The sequence below is a fragment of the Lycorma delicatula genome, chromosome 5 (assembly GCF_047948215.1).
Source record: "Lycorma delicatula isolate Av1 chromosome 5, ASM4794821v1, whole genome shotgun sequence".
NCBI lineage: Eukaryota > Metazoa > Arthropoda > Insecta > Hemiptera > Fulgoridae > Lycorma > Lycorma delicatula.
The window spans coordinates 26,749,201-26,765,110 of record NC_134459.1 but is presented as its reverse complement, the minus strand read 5'-3'; the positions used below and the strand labels follow the sequence as shown (position 1 = coordinate 26,765,110).

Genomic DNA, 15,910 nt, shown 5'->3' with positions numbered 1-15,910 from the left:
ACAGTTCAAAGTCATTAGCGACTTAACAGTGTAATGTAACTATACCGGTAATTGTATAGTCTTGAACAAACTCAGGCCGATCATTCCTAAGAAACCCAACCACGAAAGAACAACGGTATCTACGATCTAATATTCAAATCCTAATAATAGCAACTACCTTTATTAGGATTTGAACCTGAGAAATTCGATTTCGAAATCAGCTGATTTGCATTGACAAATCTACCACTAGACCAACCCGGTGGGTGTTTTATTTTCCTATTATTTATTAAACAATTTTAATTAGTTTTTTAAAAGAATTTGTTCTAATTAAATTTTAATTGATTGTAAAACGCCGACTGCAGTATGTTTTTAATGTACGGTCTGGTGGGGTCATCCTTGCATCTATCACATTTTTGTATTATTACATATACCATTTTGATACTCCAAGTATTTTTTGAATTGCAAAACATTTATTTTAAAAATTAAAATTTTTTTCTTAAATATTGCTAGAAAAATTTGTGTCAAACAGTTTATACATAAATAAATATAGGGTAATAATAAAATATGAAAACCCCTAAATAACCTTTCAAGAGTTAAACATCAAAAAATAAACTTTAGGTAATGCTCGAACTGTCGAATAATATACCGCCTTGGTTCAATACCTTGGTTAGGTTTAATTATTCTAAATATTTATTATTCGCCGGTTCATTTATATAAATTAAAGTCTTTATTTGGTTTATAATATAAATTATTTTTATTATGATTTTTGAACTTTTAATTCATGTATATAAAACGTTATTGTATTAATTAATTATACATTCGTAATTAACATATGTTGAGTCTTTCAAGGATGGAATAAGACTGACTATCAATAGAACATTAGACAAATTCATTTAATAAGTGTAACAAAAAATGTGGGAATTTATAAAGATTAAAGAAATAGTGAAAATTTATAAAGAATAAGAAAATATAAGGTAAAAAATTTTTATATTTACAAATAAAAAACGAGAAAATGAAACCTGAGTGTTAACACGTACCTCAAAACGATTTGTTTTTCAGTATAAATTCACCGCACTCATAAACTTCTACGTGGGAACAACTAAAAAAATTTCGGCAACAATAGGATTGTGACAATTTTAAAGAAGTTAAAGAAAGAAAAAAATTATGTATAAACCTTCTGGCTATGACAATCATTTTCAAAATGGTAGCCATTTAATATTTTTGTATCTAGTTCCAACGCGTTCTACAATACTTCGTAATTAACTGATCAATGGTGAATTACTAAGAAGAAAAAAAAAATTTTAAATGCTCCAACATCAAAACGATAGATATTTCGAGATTAGATTTTGAGTGTACAGAGGAGCGCTTTTGAATCTGGCTGAGAAAATTAAAAAATGTCAGCCATTTTGGTTAGGCTTGTCGTAGCCCGTTGTTTTTTAGGTCAAAATTTAGTTTTAATAAATTCTTTAAAACGACGTATCTTATGTCTACCTTTTTTATTTAAAATGCTGAAGTTCCTCCACATAGGGGGTTGTTATGGTTTCATACCCAAAAAATAGGTCGTTTCTAGGTAAAAACTTTGTTAAATTCCATTTTTCTATTTTTACAAGAGATTTTTTGAAGAATTATTTAAGAAATGTCATATTTTGTTAACATCTGAACATATAGTAACGTGTTGGTGGTATGACCAGGATATTGAGAGGCTAACGAACGAAAAAATTTTTTACAAATACGATTTATTACCCTAAATACAAATAAAAAAACCAAAAATACCAAATAACAATAATAATAATTATAATAATGACAATGATGATTATAATAATAATACGTATATACAGGGTCATTCACGGGAACCGGATGTTTTTAAAATAATCATAAAAAATTGAATATTACTTTAAAAAAGTTTTATTGGTACTGAAACACTTGTTAAATCAAAGCATTTGTTACTTACTCATGAACGAAATATTATTTCCGGCAAGTGATGTCCATTTTGGGCAATACAATGTTGTAGACTGTCACGGTAACTGGACTCAATTCTTTGCAGCATGCCTACATTAATCTGGGTGACGTGATGACGAATTTTGATCTTTAGGTCCTCCAATCTACGCGGTTTATTGCCCCGTACACACGCGATTTCAGAAACCCCCACAGAAAAAAAATCACAACTACTCAAGTCAGGGGACCGAGGGGGCCAAGTAATGTCGCCGAATCTGGAAACGATCCGTCCCGGAAACAAGTTACGGAGAACAGCCATCGTTGCCCTCGCTGTGTGCGCTGTAGCTCCATCCTGCTGGAATAACACATTTTGAAAATCGATTCCCCGGTTTCGTTACTCAGGGATGAAGAACGTATTCAACATCGCAATGTAACGATCAGCTGTTACAGTTACGGCAGCGTCATTTTCTTAAAAAAAAATACGGTCCAATAACACCGACCTTTCCTATTGCATACCAGACAGTCATCACCTTTGGGCTATGAAGTGATCTCTCGTGAAGCTGATGTGGGTTTCTTTCTGCCCGATACCGGCAATTCTGTTTGTTGACGAAGCCATTCAGATGAAAATGGGCTTCGTCACTCATTAACAATAAGAAATTTTCATTTTCTTCAAAAACGGTAAGCATTTGTCGACAAAATTGTAATCGCTGCGTGAAATCTTGCTCGTTTAACTGCTGCATGACGGCTATCTTGTAAGGATGGAAATGCAGGTCTGTATACAGAACTTGTCTTACCGTACTTGTGCTCATTTGAAGCGCTGCTGAATGCCTCTGAATAGAGCGGCGTGGGTTTCTGACAATGGCTTCCCTTACTCGTTCGATGTTCTCCGGAGTGCTAGCAGTTCGTCGGGGACCCGGTGGTTTTTTCTTCAATATTGAACCGCTTGTTCGAAGGTTGTTTACCCATCGCAATATTGTGTTACGAGAAAGGACACTTGAATTACGATGGATATTAAACTGACGGCGAAAATCTCGCTGAACAGCAGTTACCGATTCGTCATTTCGCACAAAACTGTCAGACGCGTACAGGCGATGTCTAGCGTCCACGGCTCCATCTCAACGACTAAAATGTAAATGCTATGAACAAAGGAATCGTAAGACACCAGCCACGTATGACTCCCACCACGAACGCCCGAGTACAACCCACTTCAAAAACATCCGGTTCCCGTGAATGACTCTGTATAACGTGCAAAAGAGTAATACAAAAAAGGAAAAGATTTGTTTAAAAACAGTAAAATTATAAAAACCAGAATGCAGTCTTATTTACCAAAAAGCGTTACAATACCCACTAGAACTTGATATTCTGTTAACAACAAGATAACACTAGAAATTTCTAAAGCTCATACAATTCAATTTTCTGCAAATATTATTACTTTTACTGTTTACAGTAGAGTTACCCTACATTTAATGAATGCGTAGAATACTGTCAGTTTCATTACAGTTTACCAATAACTCATCGAACAACTTCTTGCATTCGCCCAAGTCCACAATGGAATGCTCGTGATGTATTCTTCACTCATTTTTACCATAGCTTACCGATATCGCCATCACCGCAACCTCGTTGAAGTCAGGCTTGCGAAACTACTGTTTTATCGCTTGTTATCGTGACTAAGCCGAACACGGCTTCGTAGAACAACTGACTGTTCCCGCTAGTCCCTGGCAGTATTTATATCCCCTTCCCTGCAGAACCAGTACCCGCCTCATCCCTTTAATTGTTGAAGCTTAATAATTTTCATCGTCTGCTCCCTTAAGTTTTTCTATAAATTCTTATTTCGATCCGGTAAGCCTTCTGGTCAAAAACCAGCTTTTGAAGGTGTCATTGTCTGTATTACAAAACACAGATTGTTAAACGGACCTGTTAGTCTAAAAAAGGATCTATTTAAGTTCCTTCTGGATTCTTCTTTCTTACTATATTATTTTTCCTTCTTTCTTTCTTCTTAATTGGAAGAAATCCGTCACCCTGGTCCGTTATTCTGGTCCTCTTGATATTTGTTTATGTACATATATGCAACTTAAGATGAACCATATTTTAAAAGAGCCCCAAATTAAAAATGCGATAATAAATTTCCTAAGCTAAATCACCGTTATAAGTAAACACCTTAGTTTTATATTTAAAAACATTTAGCAAAAATATTTTTAAAAGAAAAAAACGAACTTATTATAATTTAACTTATAATTTAACTTCAAGTTAAATATTATTATATTACCACGTAAATTGTGATGATATATGACAATTAAATTAACTTTTTATTTTTATATTATTAGCTGCTGATTTTTTATAATCCACCACATAAATTTTAAGCTCATAAATAGGAATATAGTGTAAACTATTTTTTTAGCTCTTAGGAAATGAGAAATTACCGGGTTTTGAACCCTGGATCTTTTTTTTCCCCTTCTCTCCCCAACCGGATAACCAATTAAGTATACTCAGTTGGGGAGAGTGTCCATATACTCTAAGGAGGCGTCCCCCGCCCACCCGTTGTACACCCGGCACGGCAGGTTAGCCTCCCCGGTCTCGGATCTTTATTTCGCTTCAGTGCCTGCCTCTAATCCCCCGTTTCGAAGGCGAGGTCCGGCTATGCCGTCCCCCACCCATTCCACGAGGAACGGGTCTCGGTCATGATGCCTGCCTCTAACCGACGATGCCGACCCCAGAAACTCCGAAGAGCCCCAGTGCCAACACCGTCGGCTGGGACTCGGTCTTTTCTTTTATTTTCCCCACTCACAGTATCCCCCAGAAGTTCCAACCCCATCACAGGAACCGGCACACCTCAGCATACGGGCCCTCCGAGGATGGACTGTCCTCCCTTCACTACACCATGCCTAAAGTCCTTGGCGCCTCGCGACTTCTTCTTTCGTTCTGAGAACCAATCCCAATTATTGTTGTTACTAGTTAGCCTACTCACTAGATTTTCCACAGTTAAATTGTTTAACTGTATAATTATTCTGTATAGAATTCTATACAGAACAATTAAGAGGAGAGTGGAGGAAGTGTTAGGAGAAGACCAATTTGGTTTCAGGAAATGTAAGCCAAGGGACAAGGGAAGCAATTTTAGGCCTCAGATTAATAGTAGAAGGAAGATTAAAGAAAAACAAACCAACGTACTTGGCGTTTATAGACCTAGAAAAGGCATTCGATAACGTAGACTGGAATAAAATGTTCAGCATTTTAAAAAAATTAGGGTTCAAATACAGAGATAGAAGAATAATTGCTAACATGTACAGGAACCAAACAGCAACAGTAACAATTGAAGAACGTAAGAAAGAAACCGTAATAAGAAAGGGAGTCCGACAAGGATCTTCGCTATCTCCGTTACTTTTTAATCTTTACATGGAACTAGCAGTTAATGATGTTAAAGAACAATTTAGATTCGGAGTAACAGTACAAGGTGGAAAGATAAAGATGCTACGATTTGCTGATGATATAGTAATTCTAGCCGAGAGTAAAAAGGATTTAGAAGAAACAATGAACGGCATAGATGAAGTCCTACGCAAGAACTATCGCATGAAAATAAACAAGAACAAAACAAAAGTAATGAAATGTAGTAGAAATAACAAAGATGGACCACTGAATGTGAAAATAGGAGGAGAAAAGATTATGGAGGTAGAAGAATTTTGTTATTTGGGAAGTAGAATTACTAAAGATGGACGAAGCAGAAGCGATATAAAATGCCGAATAGCACAAGCTAAACGAGCCTTCAGTAAGAAATATAATTTGTTTACATCAAAAATTAATTTAAATGTCAGGAAAAGATTTTTGAAAGTGTATGTTTGGAGTATCGCTTTATATGGAAGTGAAACTTGGACAATAGGAGTATGTGAGAAGAAAAGATTAGAAGCTTTTGAAATGCGGTGCTATAGGAGAATGTTAAAAATCAGATGGGTGGATAAAGTGACAAATGAAGAGGTATTGCGGCAAATAAATGAAGAAAGAAGCATTTGGAAAAATATAGTTAAAAGAAGAGACAGACTTATAGGCTACATACTTAGGCATCCTGGAATAGTCGCTTTAATATTGGAAGGACAGGTAGAAGGGAAAAATTGTGTAGGCAGGCCACGTTTGGAATATGTAAAACAAATTGTTAGGGATGTAGGATGTAGAGGGTATACTGTAGTGAAATGACTAGCACTAGTTATGGAATCTTGGAGAGCTGCATCAAACCAGTCAAATGACTGAAGACAAAAAAAAAAATTGTTTATTATTATATCGTATCTTAAGTTCTCCCATCTCTGGCACGTGAAAACCGTGTGTTCCGCGGTATCTACCTGTTGGCAATAGATACATTCAGGGCTTGTACGCTTACCAATTGAACCCTGGATCTGAGAAAGGCATAAGTTACTCTACCTTGGTGATCGGCTTTAGTTAATTAACTTACCGTAAAAATTATTTTCATTACTTTTTGAAACATTTTTGTTACCGTATAAACGATTAGTATATTTAACTTCGCAACCTGAGAGTTTATTTATTTAGTCTTCAAAGTATATATATATATATCACTACTGTACTTATTAAATTCTCACTAACAAAATTATTCGAATCAAACCATATCTAAATATTGTATTTGATTATAAACATGTAGTTTAACGACAATTTATATATATATATATATATATATATATATATATATATATATATATATATTAAAAAAAAAAAAAAAAAAAAAAACATTGAAAGAAACTATATTTAGTAGAGAGGATATCAGAAATTCTGAAGATAAGTCGCAAGAGAAAATATATTTATAAAATTAACAATGATATGAAAACCTTTTTTTTACAATAGTAAAATATGTAAGGGTTTTTTCATCGAGGATTTCTTTCATTTTCATCACGACCAAGGTTAAAAATCTTTTTAATATTCTTTGGTAATTCGGTAATGTATGTTGTTGAATAATATTTTTTTTTTTTTTTGAGATAAGAAGTACATATATATAAAATGAGATTTTAATATACTAAATGTAAAAGAGAAACTCGTATAAACGGAATAATTTGAGGTAATCTGTTTATATATGAGCGGAAGTCAAACAAAATAATTTCAAAGCGAATTTTATATTGCATGTTTCAAAATTTTGTTTACAAAAATTAAATAATAACCATATTTAAAAACGTAATAAAACCTACTTACCCTTAAATGATACACAACATTTGGAAAAAGATTACAGTAATACTGCATAAAATCATTTAAAAAAGATTTGAGTTAATTATAATTATTTTTTTACAGTAACATAAGGTTGGTGAATAAGTAAAACATACGCTAGAGTTACTGATAATAAGGAGGGCTAATAAATAAGGCCTTTTCTTGTATCATCTATATCACAAAAGCTTTTTTTGTGTATCTTTGCTAGATAAATAAAGAAAACAAATCTTCATTTAATTGTTCTTAATTATCCAATTTCATTATTTTCTGTATAGATTTTGATTGATTTCATATTTCTTTGAAATAAAGAATTAATTTATCTTTACATTTCATCTAGATAGGTTAATGGTAACATTTTTATAACTAATCTTTTATATATGTCGTGATATTATTAGGCAGAGTGAAAATATTAAGACCATTGTCTGGCTAATACACACGAATAATCATTCTTTGCAGTCAACAAATCCATAACAAATAAGGTATGTACATATACAAAATATCAATGAAGTATGGGAATCCTAAAACCGGTTTTCAATAGTTGAACACTAAAATGAAACAATCGTTACAAACTGGAAAAAACAAATCTGTTTTAACAAAGTAATATTTGAAAAATTTCAAATTGAAAAGATAGCTTTGCGATACGTCATTTAAAATTAAAAACAAACATTATTCATGTAGAAAACTTCCGGCTACGAAATCCTTATCCAATATGGCGACAATTTAATATTTTTCACATATAGTAATTAAAAGCGATGTACAATATCTCTTAAACAATTGCCTAATTATGAAACATTAAAAAGAAAAATTGGTATTCGCTCTTACGTCAAGCAGTATATTTTTGGAATGAAATCAATGCTTACGGTGTACTGTATGTAGGTCACTTTTGAAGCTAGCTGTGAAAAACATTAAATGACCGGCTTGCTGCTTAATGTTATTATAGCCCTATATAATGTTATTATATGTTTGTTTACGTAGTTCATTTTGTTGTTTTTTTGTACTCTTTCACAAACTACCCTTCAAGTTTTAAAAAATTGAGTTACTCGTTATAGAAAAAACCCATGAATATTTTATCTGAAGAAAATAAAAAATAAAAAAGACACATTAAAAAATACATAATTGGCTTGAGAGTATGGTATTGTAATACCCAAAAATAACTATTTTTTGAAGTAGAAGCATTTTCTAAGTTTTATATTTAGTTTTTAATTATAAAGCAGTTATTTAAGACTTACTGTAAACTACCTTTGAAACTATAGGTAAGAAATATTAAATATTGAAGATAGTTAACCATTTTTGGTAGAGTTTCTTAGACAAATGCTTTATCATGTAAATATTTTTCACTTCCCATTAAAATGACATTTAACAATCCTAGCCCAGTATTTCAATACTTTATTTATACTTGTGTCTTATTTTAAGGGAAAAATTAATTCCATTTTTATTTTGATAACTTCACAAAAATGAAAAGAAACATTTGATACAAGATTTGTTTTTTCTTCATTAAATGTAAAAACAAAATTGTTTTAATATCTATTATTTTATACGCACTTTTATTACGTTTCATCCATACTGTGTTTTAATTTTTTAAAAAACATTGAATTTTAAAACATTTTTAACCAAATCAACATTTACATTTTTACAGGTTTACCTCATTTTACAAATCATTTCATTTTATAGTAATATAAATGTATATCAATATTTATAATCATTTTAAGTTGAAATCCGTTATCTAGTTCCGTTATTCCGTTAACTAGTTATTCCGTTAACTAGTTATTTCTGTTAGTGAAGGTAAAAGATTAATTGTTCCAATAGAAACTACTTCCATCTGAAATTTTCCTGATGATTGATTAACTATTTAAACAATTACGTATTCCTATGTACTGCAGTGCTAAGCTCAGTACAGTTTTGGTTTAATGACTTTCAAATTTGCGGTTTCAGTAACTTGGTACCGAAGAAACTTTTTAAATTTACACTTCTCTAAAGTTTGTTATGCAGTAAAGTTTAAAATATTTAAGATAGAAATTTGATGTTTTTCATTATTTATATAGTAATATATTTCAGAGAAGCTTACTTTATTGAGTGTTATGAACCCTGTAAATTTTAGAAATGTAAATTATGTTTTGAATTTGGAAGGAATCCCGGAAATACTTCAGATAGTTAGTTATTAACTGAATCAGAAGGAACGTAAATGATTCTCGTATATTTCATTGCAGATTAATGTTTCTTATAATGTAAGAATTCTATTATTCTAGACTTGTATTCTATTGCACGTTTTAAACGAGCTCAGAATTCATTAGCCTATCGATATTATTTAACTTCGGAAATCAGTAAAATTAGAATTATATTAACCGTTGAAGAAAATTTATAAGATTTATGTAGGTAAAGATAATAGATTTATGTTTCTTTACAGTTAATAAAAAGAAATTCTTAAACAGTAATTACGTTAATTAAAATTGTTATAAATAGAGAAATGTTTGCATGTTTTTCTTACTTTTATTTTATAAAATCAGGAGTTTTATGAAAAATTATAATATTAACACGTTATCTAAAACAATTAGTTCTCATAATTTTATTTTGCGAGTTTACTTTATAGTTCATTAAACTTGAACTAATTCCTATTAATCATCAGCAACTCCTATTAATCATCAATATCGGAAAATACAAGGGATTTAAATACCTGAAATTATAACGTTAGCTCTGATCGGTATTACTCCCAGGTTGAATATGATTTAAATTATTAGAAATCGCCGCTTAATTACTTCAGAGATTTGAAATAGTGATAAAATATTTAACCACTGTAATTATTACTAAAGCGTTTTAACTCCACATTAGAAAACACTCTACGTCTGATGACAAAGCAAATTGTGCATAATTAATAAACTACCTATATAAGCTTCCCGGTTAAAGAACCAAATATCAGAACAAATTCTGTGATAAACTTTTAACTTATCATTCCCTACATAAGAAAATGTTAGAGAGTCAGAACAGGATGTGGTGGCCATTCCGAGTGGTGAGTTAAAGAATTTTAAGTCTATAAACAATAATAAACCGGGTTGGTCTAGTGGTGAACGCGTCTTCGCAAATCAGCTGATTTCGAAGTCGAGATTTGGAACGTTCAAATTCTAGTAAAGGAAAGCTTTTATACGGATTTGAATACTAGATCGTGGATACCGGTGTTATTTGGTGGTTGGGTTTCAATTAACCACACATCTCAGAAATGGTCGAACTGAGACTGTTCAAGACTAAACAACTCTTTCACTCATACATATCATCCTCTGAAGTAATACCTGACGGTGTAATTGTGATGGATGACGTAACAAGACGTCTAAAAAGTGTAATAAAATGTTTTTAAAACAATTCCATATTAGATTTCGAATGTTTTTTTGTTTTTTGTTTTTTTAACAGTAATTAATGTTTATATGAAGTAAAGAAATATGATGATATTTTTATACGTTGATTATTTATCTTAATTTTATTGCAATAAAGAGTTACCGTTTTACTGCTTGATTAAAAATAAATTTCAGTGAATGATTCGCAGAAAAACAAAGATGATTTCACACATTATTCGTATGTATTGTGTATCATTGGTTTTTGTTCTGGGTACCAGACATGTTTATACATTTAACGTAGACGATCAATTAATTAAGCATACATCGTAACTGTATAAATGTGATTATTCAGATCGTATAAGTGAATAAGGTTCATTAATTTAAGATACAGATGTAAAGTTTAATATTTAAATTAATTAATTCATATTTTGATAAGATGTATTCGGATTGAGATTCGGAGTAATCAGTAAAATTAAAATGATATCAGAATATATGTACAATGTAATAAGATAGATACAGTATTACTAGACAAAAAATCGATTGAGTAGAAATTTTCTAATAAAAGAATCAGAATTTACAAAATTATCAGAAAGAAATAAAACTTTTCTACCATACTGTTTTATAAAAATTTTAATTTAAATAAACTTGTTAAAGACGTATAAGAAATATAACGAAGAGAACTTGAGTTAAATTACTGTACGTAATATAAAAAATGTTTTTTAAGAAGTAGAAAAATTACGATATGTTTAATAGAAATGAAATACTAGCAACTGGTAATGCAGTTACCAAGGATTCCTGCCCAGACAATTATTTTTTCAGGATACTGTCTATGATCTGTAACATTTATCTGGGATTATTAATGCTTCAGTATCGATTATTATGCCTATTAAAATCTCCATTTAACATAAACGTAGCTTTCACTGTATATATTATTGAATTAAAAAAAATAGCATTTAATTATAGTTCTTTCATTATAATTTTATAAAATTCGACACGACGATATAAATCTTCTTAAATTTCTTTCACTGGTATTGTTTATGTTGAAAATTAATGTTTTTAAATATTTTCTTAACTGAAAAATAACAAACATCATGTTGAATAACAGTTTTCCGAATCTCTTGAATGAGGGTTCTTAAGAAAAGTCAGCAAAACTTGTAATGATTTTTCATCATTAGAGGCACTTTTAATTCTCCCTGGTGCGGGGATAATTTCTTACAGTACCGGTTTTTCAAATCGTTTTCCTGCCTTGGTCTCATTTGATTTACTTATTGGATCTCTGTTTTTAAATCTCTTGTTATATGGAGCCTCGCAATGGAGGCATGGCAGCTTGAATGGCACACCACGACTAAGGGAAGATCCTTGTATAGGTTTATACAAGATCTGGGGGGATGGTATGCTTCGAATTCATTTTTAAGGGCAGCGGGTGCCAAAGTGCTCACCAACCATGTGGATTTGAAGCAATATCTGTTTCGGTTTTGCCTAGCGGCTGATGAGTTGTGTCTCTGCGGGGAGGTCCAGTCGAACGAGCATATGATGTTCGACTGCCCTGCTCTTGGGGGGGCCAGAGACCGGGCCAGCCTGGAACTTAACTTAGAGGTCAAGGGGAAAACTGGCCGCTCATAAACGGCGAGTCAGTGTGGCGAGAGCCGCATTGTCGGACCGTGTGGGAGTTCCTCGATGAGGTTGCGAAGTTCAACCGTCATCGCTAGAGTTTTTTAAATTAATCTGGGTTATACTGATTCCTATAGCGCCGCTGTGGGAAGTTTTTCCTGAGATAATGGCTGGCCACCAGCCAGATACAAGCTCCTTTAAATGGTGGACAGGCACTAGCTGGCATACAGCGACCGAGGCTTGACAGCCTAAATTGCTGTCTTTTATTTTATTAACGTTAATGACTTTTAGTAATTAGTAACAAGGGGTGCGCCTCCCCGATCTAGATTTAGTTTGACAAGTTAGCTGTTGGGACAAGTGAGCGGGTGGTGAATAGCACCTGCTTAATCCGCTCACGCTGATAGGTAGCTCACTAGGAGCTTTTAGGTAACGAGGTCGCTAAACTATTTTAGAGGCACAGTAGCCGTATCTTGGCACTGAAATTTGGTCTATGTTCGAGGGCGACCGAATGGGGTGGTGGCGGGAGAAATGCCAGTTAACCATAAATCTCTTGTTAAAAAATTACATACCTCTTGGTACCTCTAGCACCGGATTCGTACATCGTCAGTAGAGTTATTCTTTCGGTTTCACTTAAAGAATGCATTATTTATTTTATAAAACTAAATTAATAAACGAAGGCAAAAATAATAAAATGTGATAAAACTAAAGTAATTTGGAGACAATCAAGTACTGTATTTGTATGTTCAATTAAGAAGCTAAAATGAGAATTTAATAATTTGTATTGTTGCAACCTAATATATATACTGTATTGTTGTAAAGTAACATCTGATTTACTACTCTAGATTTTTAATACAATTTAATTTAAAATTTTTAAATTGTTTAATTTTATTTTTAAATAGAAGGCTTTCTATTAAAGAAAAATTGATTTGATATGGTGAATCCAAGATGGCAAACAAAAATTTCAAACAAATCATTAAGTAGTAATTTGTAACACTTTTTTCGCAGAAGAAGGAAAAATATGCGCCCAGCAGCCCGCACTACTGGCTGTGTGAGGTTCCCGTCAGAGACGGGGACCTAATAAAAAAAAACTCCCTCTATGAAACAACACGCCCCAGTACCCGCCTCGGTGGGATTAACCCGGTAGGCGTTTTTCACCATACGGGTCACCTGAAAACCTGGTCAGGAGTTTCACATACCTCATCGATGGCAGCGATCCGAGGACCCCTGCTACCTCCGCATGCAAGCTATCCCTTCCCGGCCTTCCTCATGTATACTTGATCCTCATGCTGGACAGAGGACAGATCCTCTGCTCTTTACATACAGCGCACTCTGGGAGATATAGAAGACAGGCCGCTCTACCGCACCCTCATACCAGTAGGTGATGCCAAACAACATGCTCGTCGAAGATCCTGTGAGCGGCTGGATCGAGAGTATTTTAATATCACTTTCTACATATATATATATATATATATATATATATCAAAATGCCATGTATACGAATAGATGTGTTCACTTAAAACTTCGCTCGGACCGATTTTGAATGATTCTTTTACTAGTACTGTATGTGATGTAACAGAATATGGTCGATGAGCATAATGTTTAAAAACCAATAGCGTTTCGTTTTTTACAGCTGCATTTTTTATTTGTATGTTAGAGGAACGTTTATATTCCTGTATGGTTTTTTTTTTATTCCAAATAACATATGAAAATCATATATTTATAAAACATATTTTTTCAAATATGAAAACAGCGTAGTAAGGATCTGGGCTTAAAAACTTACAAAGATATTTGTCATTTAGCTCTAACGTTCTAATCTTGTTCGATTTAGTCTCCAGTCCCGTACAGTTACGAGACATATTCCATTACCCAATAATACAACATTACACAATAGCTTTCGTTTTTTATACGTTTCAATGGTTCTAATGTTATACTTATCTTACTGGCAACGAGGCATGTTTTCTCTTTGAAATAATTTTACATTAAAATGCAACGTAGACATAAAATATTGAATTTAGATTCACTAACATATGAAGTAAAGTGGACAATAAAATATTTATAAATTAAGCCAAAGTAACACTGGTGTAAATTAAATTCTATTCACGGAATAACATACAGTACAGCCCTGTTATGGTAAAGAATAATCAAGCGCCATTATTTGTTTTACTGACAGGATGCCATAGTAACAAAATTTCATGGAAATTAAATTAGGTAGTGCTTACAAAAGGTTTTCGTTGACTCATTTCCTGTAATGTAAGGCGGGCACTGAAATAAACTCTATTAACCGGATATTTTCCTTGTAATTAAATTTAAGATTAGTTATGTCCCATGCAGCGAAAAGACTGGGAATCGAAATCGATTTTACCAATAGGCCTATCCAATAATAATAATAATTTTGAGATATTGAAAAAAATAATTTTAAGATATTGAATCAAATTACTTGAAACACGAATTACTGAAGCTCGGATTATTGTGATTACATCGTATTCAGATCACGTCAAGAACGGATAGATATGTAAAATGTAATAAAGAAAAACTGATAAAGAAAAATTTGATTAGAAAAGGATCACGATTAATTATAAAATAAAAAATAGATTTGATTAAAGTCCATATTAGATTTTTAAATATATACAATGAGGTAATGTTAAATACATGTAGATACTAAATGTAAAAATAACTTCAAAATAACTATTCACAGTTTAGAAGGGGGTAATGAAAATTATTTGAGTACATATTATAAGGGAATAATAAAACTTCTTTAGTACACGTTAGTTAAAATAATCTTCTTTTAGCTCCATACATTTATCCAACGCATTTAAAATTTTTATACCGTTAGAGGCTACCTCTACAATATAAGTTTATTTAACTGATTATTTCATTGTTTGATGAAAATATTTCTCTCCAGCAAGCCAAATATGAAAATTCATGTGAAGAAGTCACACGATTTGGAGATAATGATTGTGAAATGTTATCGTAATCTGTATAATTTTGCTTCGGAAATCATTTCTAAATCAATTTTTTATATTTTGATAATTAGTCCAGTCAATGGGGAAAAAGTCGATTTTTGAAGAAAATTAGTAGAGTTTAGGGATGTACATGAGGTTGTAGATTAGGGTAACTATAACTTTTTTATATGCGACTGGACAAATTTTCGCTAACTAGACAAAATGGTGACCGATCAAAGGTGGTGAAAATCGGATTTTCAATTTTGTAGGCCAAGGAAAACTTCCTAGGCAAAAAAAAAAGGGTAAATAAAAATTGTGGGCTTTTACAGCACCTATAATTTAAGCTCTTAATCGTTTTTTTTTTGTATTAGTTACTGCAAAAAGCTGAAAAACCGTTAAAAATTACCGTTTTTTACAAAGTCAATATTTATTGAAAAAATAATATTTTTTACTATTTTTATTGTTTTCAAAGTTAGCTCTTGGAATTTCAAATTCAATGGGTGGTTACAAAAGAAAATTGATTTTTTCCTTGTTGAGATATTGTAATATGTTTATAAAAAGACTTTTCAGGCAATAGTAATTATTTTGCTTTTAAAGAACATTTTTGTGTTCATTTAAAGTGCAATTTACTCGTCAAGACTTGTACTTTAAAATGGTGAAAAGTTTTAGACCAAAAATTAACGTAAAACTTGTTTAAACTTTTTCAAAAAAATTAGTGAAAAATAGAGCGTGCTCTCGCGCAGTAGTGGCGGTGGAGGAAGCGGTTTGCGGCAGTCGCGCGCGAATTAAAATCGCTACATCTTTACGAATTTTGGACGCGAATTTAAACCGATTTTTACCACCTTTGTTAAGTTACCCTATATACTTACGCTAATTTATAATCTCATGTTCTTCCTTAAACTCTACTAATTTTTTAGCAAAAGGTAC

The 15,910-nt window shown here is 32.1% G+C and overlaps 1 protein-coding gene across 1 annotated transcript in view; it reads right to left on the bottom strand.

Annotated features, from left to right (window-relative positions):
- The window catches only part of LOC142324775 (prolactin-releasing peptide receptor-like), a 414,884-nt gene that overhangs the window by 170,681 nt on the left and 228,293 nt on the right, over positions 1-15,910 (bottom strand). The window lies entirely within an intron of this gene.